The sequence below is a fragment of the Jaculus jaculus genome, chromosome 15 (genome assembly GCF_020740685.1).
Source record: "Jaculus jaculus isolate mJacJac1 chromosome 15, mJacJac1.mat.Y.cur, whole genome shotgun sequence".
NCBI classification, from domain to species: domain Eukaryota; kingdom Metazoa; phylum Chordata; class Mammalia; order Rodentia; family Dipodidae; genus Jaculus; species Jaculus jaculus.
In genome coordinates this window covers 23,641,682-23,649,707 of record NC_059116.1, presented here as the reverse complement: position 1 = coordinate 23,649,707, position 8,026 = coordinate 23,641,682, and the positions used below count along the sequence as shown (strand labels likewise).

The following is an 8,026-nucleotide window of genomic DNA, read 5'->3' as shown; positions in this document are numbered from 1 at the left end:
GCATTTGGCCATCAGCCACGTAACAGGTATTTACTGAAATAGTCTTCAACACACTTGACAACCTGCAAAATATTGTGTTAATTTTTTTTCCAGTGATTCACACATGTAATTCCAACAATTCATCAGGAAGCAGAAGCAAGAGCATCGGGAGCTCAGGACTGTCTGTGGCTACAAAATGAGTTCAAAGTCACATTGGACTATGTGATACTCTGTCATATATATATACATACATACACACATATATATATACATATATAATAAAAACATTTTTTTTTACTGTTATGGTACCTGGCACCAGTTATTTATTTTTTTGTTTTTGTTTTTTTAAGCTTCCCCATCATCATCTGGAAAGAAAACATTCTAGAGTAACATAAAAATATGGAATGCTTCAGGAATTTGCATGTCATCCTTGCGCAGGGGCCATGCTAATCTTCTCTGTATCGTTCCAATTTTAGTATATGTGCTGCCGAAGCGAGCACTAATAAAAACATTTAAAAAATACTAAAGGTAGGTTTAAAAATAGAACCTAGGGCTGAAGAGATGGCTTAGCAGTTAAGGCACTCAACTGTGAAGCCTAAGGACCCATGTTCCACTCTCCAGATCCCATGTAAGCCAGATGTACAAAAGGTGAGGCAAGCACAAGGTCACATATGCCCACGAGGTGGCACAAGTGTCTGGAGTTCGATTGCAGTGGTTGAGGCCCTGATGTGCCAATTCTCTCAGTCTCTCTCTCTATTACTCTCTCTAAAATTAAATTAAATTTAAAAACAGAAATTAGAGGCTGAGGGTGTACCACAGTGGTACAGCACTTGCCTAGCATGTACAAGGTCTTGAGTTCTGACCCCAGAATGGCCAAAATAAATAAATAATAATAATAATAAAATAAAACAGAGGGCTGGAGAGATGGCTCACTAGTTCAAGGTACTTGCTTGTGAAGTCTATCAACTCAGGTTCAATTCCGCATTATCTATGTAAAACCAGATGTACAAAGTGGCTCATGTGTCTGGAGTTTATTTACTGTGGTAGGAGACCTTAGTGTGCCCATTCTCTCTCTCTCTGTGTCTCTCTGTCTCTCTCTGTCTGTCTCTCTCTCAACCTCTCTCCCTCACTCCAAAGTAAACAAATAAACAAAGTAACAGTAATGGACATCAGAGAGAAGCCCCAACTACACCCCCTCCAAAAGAAATCTCTCAAATAACTTTGCATACCTCCTTTAATCCAAGCTGCTCTCACTCTTGGTTGGATAATCTGTTTTGTTTTATAGATGGCAGAGAAAATGGAGGAGAGCCAACATCCATTGATAAGACAAGAAGATAGCCAACTGCCTGCCATGAGACTTGCTACATCTGCCACATCTACCAGGGCCCAGGAAATATTGCAGAGGAAGTGATGACATGAATACTGCTCTTACTGCTACCCTGACAACCAGCTCTAGGGTGATGGTGACAGACACAGTGGTTAATCAAAACCAATCAAAGCAGATATCCAGAGGCCACATAGAACTCAACACTAAATCAAACTGCCGACGGGCCTGACATGGCTCAGGGAACGTTGTGGAAGAGGAAACGGAAAGATTGCAGGAGCCACAGAGTGGGTAGGTGGCCCCTGAGGTACAGTCATTGCCTCCCCAATACTCCACAGGGACTGACTGAGGCCTTCATGACCCCACAGTGAATCCCATAACCCCACTGAGGAGGGCCTCCAGGGGAATGGAAGCTGGGGTGAAGGGCAAAAGAAATTATAATTAATATAAAACAAGAATAAGTAAATAAAAGTACAGTATAACATTTATTTATTTATTTATTTATTTATTTGAAAAGGAAAAAGAGAAAGAGAGAGAGAGAGGGAATGGGCATGCCAGGGCCTCTAGCCATAGCAAACAAACTCCAGACACACATGCTACCCTGTGCATGTTAAGCCATGTCTCCACCCCATTGTATTTATGTATTTATTTCTACTTTAAAAAGACAAAATATGAGAGAGCAGTACAACCTTTAAACAATGACTAAAAAAAAGTTGCAAAATAGCCGGGCATGGTGGTGCACGCCTTTAATCCCAGCACTCGGGAGGCAGAGGTAGGAGGATCGCTGTGAGTTCGAGGCCACCTGAGACTCCATAGTGAATTCCAGGTCAGCCTGGGCTAGAGTGTGACCCTACCTCGGAAAAGAAAAAAATAAATAAATAAACGACCAGCTAGCATTGACTAGTCTTGCTAACAATTCAGCCTCGGGTTTTTTGGCTCAGTTCCAGACACCGCAAAGTCACAGAACGGCAATAGAACGGAGGCGTGGCTGAGGCTTGGGCTCAAGCACAAGGGGCACGGTGCACAGGGGACAGTCCTGGCCGGGCGCTGCAGACTGGCAGGAAGGTTGGATGGGCGCTGGAGGCTGCCATGCCCAGGCCATCTGCGCGTCTCTCACCTGACCGCTGCTCTCAGCACAGGGACAGCGCACCTGCTCACGGCCGCCAGCCCTAAGCTCATGCGTCAGTCAGAACTGGGCTGGTTTAGCAAAGGCGTCTGGGAAGACCCTTTGCCAACTCTTGAAGGAAGCAGGTGACTTCAACAGAGTCATCTTAGGATGCTTATCCAGCAAAAGCCTGCTTCTCATTAGAGATGGAAAACGTGGCTGGGGAATCGGGCCTTTCTTATTCTGTCTTAACCTGAATGACATGTGCTGTAACTCCAAGGCTTCCCACTGGGAATATTAATCATTTCTGCTTATCCTAAATTTTCTCTTTAAAAAAATACATTTTAGGGCTGTGGAAATGGCTTAGCAGTCAAAGCGTTTGCCTGCTAAGCTTAAGGACCCCAGTTCAATTCCCCAGGACCCACATAAGCCAGATGCACAAGGGGGTGCATGAGTCTAGAGTTCATATGCAGTGGCTGGAGGCCCTGGCGTGCCCATTATCTCTTTCTGTCTGCCTCTTCCTCTCTCTCTATCTCTCTGTCTAAAATAAATAAGGAAATAAAAATTTAAGAAATATTTTAGGGAGCTGGAAAGATGGCTTAGTGGTTAAAGTGCATGCCTGTGAAGCCTAAGGACCCAGGTTTGATTCTCCAGGTCCCACGTAAATCAGATGCACATGGTATACACATACATCTGGAGTTTGTTTGCAATGGCTAGAGGCCCTGACGTGCCGATTCTCTCTCTCCCTCTCTCTATCTCTAATAAATAAACAAAAATCTTTAAATATATATATATATTTATTTATTGACTTGAGAGAGAGAGAAATAAAAAAGAGGCAGACAGAGGAAAGAATGGGCATGTCAGGACCTCCAGCCACTGCAAACAAACTCCAGATGCATGTGCCACCTTATGCATCTGGCTTATGTGGGTACTGGGGAAATGAACCTGGGTCCTTAGGCTTTGTGGGTAAATGCCTTAACCGCTAAGCCATCCCTCCAGCCCTATTTTAAATTTTCTTATATATTGTTTTTAAAAACTTTTATGGGCTGGAGAGATGGCTTAGCGGTTAAGGCAGTTGCCTGTGAAGCCTGAGGACCCAGGTTCAATTCTCCAGGTCCCAGGTAAGCCAGATGCACATGGTGGCGCATGCGTCTGGAGTTCATATGCAGTGGCTATAGACCCTGGCATGCCCATTCTCATTCTCTCTCTCTCTCCTTCTCTAATAACTAAACAAATAAATAAATATAAACCAGAAAAATGTTTTAAATTTTGTTCACCAAAAGACATTATAAGTGTGGTGGTTTGAATAGAATAGATGGCCCCCAATATATTCAGTTGTTTGTTTGTAGTTTGCATCTGTAGCACCTGGCTGGAGGCAGTATCACTGGGTGGATCTTAAGGTGTGCTGGTGGGTTTCTGATTTCAATCTAAAGATATGCAAAGTGTGCCTAGCTGAAGTTCCTGAAGTGTGCTGTGGCTTTTGACCTTTTGGCTTGTGCTTCTCTCTCTCTGCTTGGTCCTGTGAAGGCAGGCCAGCTTCTTCTGCCATTATGGAACTTCCCCTGGATCTGTAAGCTTCAATAAATATCCCTTCCTCCATAACTGTGCCTGGTCTGGAAGTTCATCTCAGCGAACCTGAAATTGTCTGCCACAATATGTAAAATGCAATGATAAACTATCAATCTTGAGAAGCTCTTTATAGTACCAATACATAAATGACCAGCATTCAAAATATAAAAGTTTGTATAACTGGGCTGGAGAGATGGCTTAGCGGTTAAGCGCTCGCCTATGAAGCCTATGGACCCCGGTTCGAGGCTCGGTTCCCCAGGTCCCACGTAAGCCAGATGCACAAGGGGGCGCACACGTCTGGAGTTTGTTTGCAGTGGCTGGAAGCCCTGGCGCGCCCATTCTCTCTCTCTCCCTCTATCTGTCTTTCTCTCTGTGTCTGTTGCTCTCAAATAAATAAATAAAAAATGAACAAAAAAATATTTAAAAAAAAAGATTCTCCTTAATAATTTAAAAAAAAAAAAAAGTTTGTATAACTCAATGGAGGCATATGATACCAAGAAGAAAATGGGCAAATTTTATGAAGAAACAACTCAGAAAATAAAAACTCAGAATGGTAAATACATACATGCAAAAATGCTCAATCCCACTAATAAGTACAAAACTGTAAGTTAAAATCAGAGTGACATAACATTTCATTTTTATTTTAAAAAGTCTTACAAATACTGAATACAACATGAAATTATAGGAACAAACTGCCTTTGAGTGTTGAAATTGATACATCTACTTTGGAAAGCAAATTGGTTGTTTGTAGTAAAACTGAAGATAGGCATGCACTTAATCCTAATAATTAATTTCCTGAGAATTTTTCTAAACATGCACAAGGAGAGAGAAGGCAAACTTTAAAAAAAAAATTTGTTTTTTGAGATAGGGTCTCACTCTAGTTCAGGCTGACCTGGAATTCACTCTGTAGTCTCAGGGTGGCCTTGAACTCATGGTGATCCTCCTACCTCAGCCTCCCAAGTGCTGGGATTAAAGGCGTGCTCCACCACACCCGAATTAGAAGGCAAATTTTTTATAGCACCAGGACCCAGGTAAGCAGGATGCAAAAGGTAGCGCGTGTGTCTCGAGTTCATTTCAGTGGTTAGAGGTGTTGGTGTGTCCATTCTCTCTATCTGCCTCTCTTTCTCCAATATATAAATAAACAAACAAATAAATAAGATATTTTTAAAAAGATATGGAAGATTTGAATAAGGAAATTAATATACTCCAGCTAATATATAGATATACATATAAATAGAATCCTATATGCAAATAAATATAGAATTAAATCATTTGACAAATATTTAGTGGGCACATGCTTTGTGCCAGACATTCTAGACATTAGGGATACATCAGTGAACAAAACAAAGACAACACTATCTCAGGCTGGAGTGATGACCTGGTGGTTTAAGCACTTGGCCGCAGAGCCTAATGATCTAGGTTTGATTCCCCAGTGCTCACATAAAAGTCAGAGGCACAAAGTGGCACATGAAGATGAAGTTTATTCACGGTGGCTGGAGATCCTGACATGCCCATTCTCTTTGTCTGTCTTTCTCCTATATCTATCTCTGCTTGCAAATAAATAAATACAAATATTTATTTTAAAAACTCTATCTCAGGGCTGGAGAGATGGCTTAGCGGTTAAGCGCTTGCCTGTGAAGCCTAAGGACCCCGGTTCAAGGCTCGGTTCCCCAGGTCCCACATTAGCCAGATGCACAAGGGGGCGCACGCATCTGGAGTTTGTTTGCAGAGGCTGGAAGCCCTGGCGCGCCCATTCTCTCTCTCTCCCTCTATCTGTCTTTCTCTCTGTGTCTGTCGCTCTCAAATAAAAATTAAAAAAAATTAAAAAAAACCCCTCTATCTCAGGCTGGAGAGATGGTTTAGTGGTTAAGGCACTTGCCTGCAAACCCTAAGGACCCATGTTTGATTCCCCAGTACAAACATAAAGCCAGATGCACAGGGTGGCACGTGCATCTGGAGTTTGTTTGCAGTGGCTAGACTCTGGTGTACCCATTTAAAAAGAAAAAGAAAAAAAATAAAACTCTACCTCACCACAATCCTTTCCCCTTCCCCTCACCCACCCTTATGGCTCTCCATGTAAAACCCCTGTCTTCACACAGAGTTTCAGAGAATCCTTCCTTTTCCCTCACTCCACAGTATCTCCCCATCCAAAGAAAGCTTCCTGGGAGGAATTCTTTATTTTTATTTTTATTTTTATTTATTTTTAGAGAGAGCAAGAGAGGGAGACAGAGAAAGAGAGAGAGAGAATTAGCGCCCCAGGGCCTCAGCCACTGAAATCCAATGCCAGATGCTTGCACCACCTAGTGGGCATGTGCGACCTTGTGCTTGCCTCACCTTTGTGCGTCTGGCTAACATGGGATCTGGAGAGTCAAACGTGGATCCTTAGGCTTCACAGGCAAGCGCCTTAACCATGAAGCCATCTCTTCAGCCCCTGCGAGGAATTCTTGTTCTGCAGTGAAGAGATTAAAATTCTTATGTTGCTACACAGGACATTAAATTTGACTTTTATAAGGTGGTTGGTCATGGGGATGGCATTTCTCTGGGGGGTGGTGAAAGCATTCTAAGATCAAACAGCGTTGGCTGTACCACTTTATGGATATGTGAGAACCACTGAACTCTTTGAAAGAGTGAACTTGATACCTATGAATTATGTCACCGTTTCTCAAAGGACAGATTCAGCAATCAGCTCAACGCCCGGCATGCAATAGGGGTTCAATAAACGGCAACTGCTTTGAAAAGATTCTTTGCTGCTCTAGTGATCATTTTTAAAAAGAAAACACGTGGAAGATTGTATGATTTTGCTATGCTATTCTCCCATCTACCATCTACCAACAAAATCTGGAGGGGGGTTTGGAGAAGATGGCTTAGTGGTTAAGGAGCTTGCCTGTGAAGCCTAAGGACCCAGGTTCAATTCCCCAGAGCACACATAAGCCAGATGCACAGAGCAAGGTGGCGCATGTGTCTGGAGTTCGTTTGCAGTGGCTAGAGGCCCTAACACATCCATTCTCTCTCTCTCTTAAAAAAAAATATTTTGGGGTACAGAGATGGCTCATCAGTTAAGGCACTTGCCTACAAAACCTAATGACCTGAGTTCAATTCCCCAGTAGCCACACAAACCAGATGCACAGAGCAACACATGCATCTGGAGCTCATCTGTAGTGGCTGGAGGCCCTGGTACTGTCGCTCCTTGCCTCTTTGTTTGTATTTCTCTGCTTGCAAATAAATAAATAAATAAATTATATATATATATAAAATCTGGAGGGTTCCTATATCTAATATTTTATGGCTTCCATAGGCACCACTGGTTCTGCAGTGGATTCTGGATTGTGCTGGGAATTGAAGGTCTACTATGTACTCCTTTTCACTCAAGCTTCCAGGAGTTGATAAGGTTGGGGCTTAGGAAACAGTGTCTCAAATCATGGCCCTTGGGGCGTCACAAAGCAATATCTTTCTATGACCTCCAGTCCTTCTTTCTCCTGTCCCCTTTTCTCTCCCCAAGCCTGTCCATATTCATTAGAATTCCTTTCCCCCCACTTTCATAGAAACTAGAGTCCATCCCCTCCACCCCATGCCACCCACAAAACCTAGACACAGAGGCTGAGAAGACAGCTCGGTGGATCAAGCACTTGCCATGTGTTACACTTACTTTTGCTTTGCTGAACAAACACCTGACCAGGAGTAGCTTATGGGGGAAAAGGTTTATTTCTGCCTTATGGAACCGAGGGGCAAAGTCCATCAATGGCAGAAGCCGCTGGCTCACTTCCCCAGATCTACAGCAGTGAGAAACAATGTCAGCAAGCAGCAAGCACTACCAGCCAGAGCTCCGACTGCTCTGAACACATTTTAGGGCTGGACCTAAGACTCAACCCCAGCGACACACCCTTTCCTCAGAAGTTCTCTCCCCAGCTGGAGACCCAAGTTGCAAGCTCAATCAAATATACCTCAAGGGCGGGAGAGATGGCTTAACGGTTAAGCCCTTGCCTGTGAAGCCTAAGGACCCCGGTTCGAGGCTCAGTTTCCCAGGACCCACATTAGCCAGATGCACAAGG

The 8,026-nt window shown here is 43.3% G+C and overlaps 1 non-coding gene across 1 annotated transcript; it reads right to left on the bottom strand.

Annotated features, from left to right (window-relative positions):
* Positions 1 to 372: 372 nt before the first annotated feature.
* Positions 373 to 479, bottom strand: LOC123455253. The gene has a single exon (XR_006633790.1). It is a non-coding gene; the product is annotated as a U6 spliceosomal RNA (small nuclear RNA).
* Between the last annotated feature and the right edge of the window lie 7,547 nt (positions 480 to 8,026).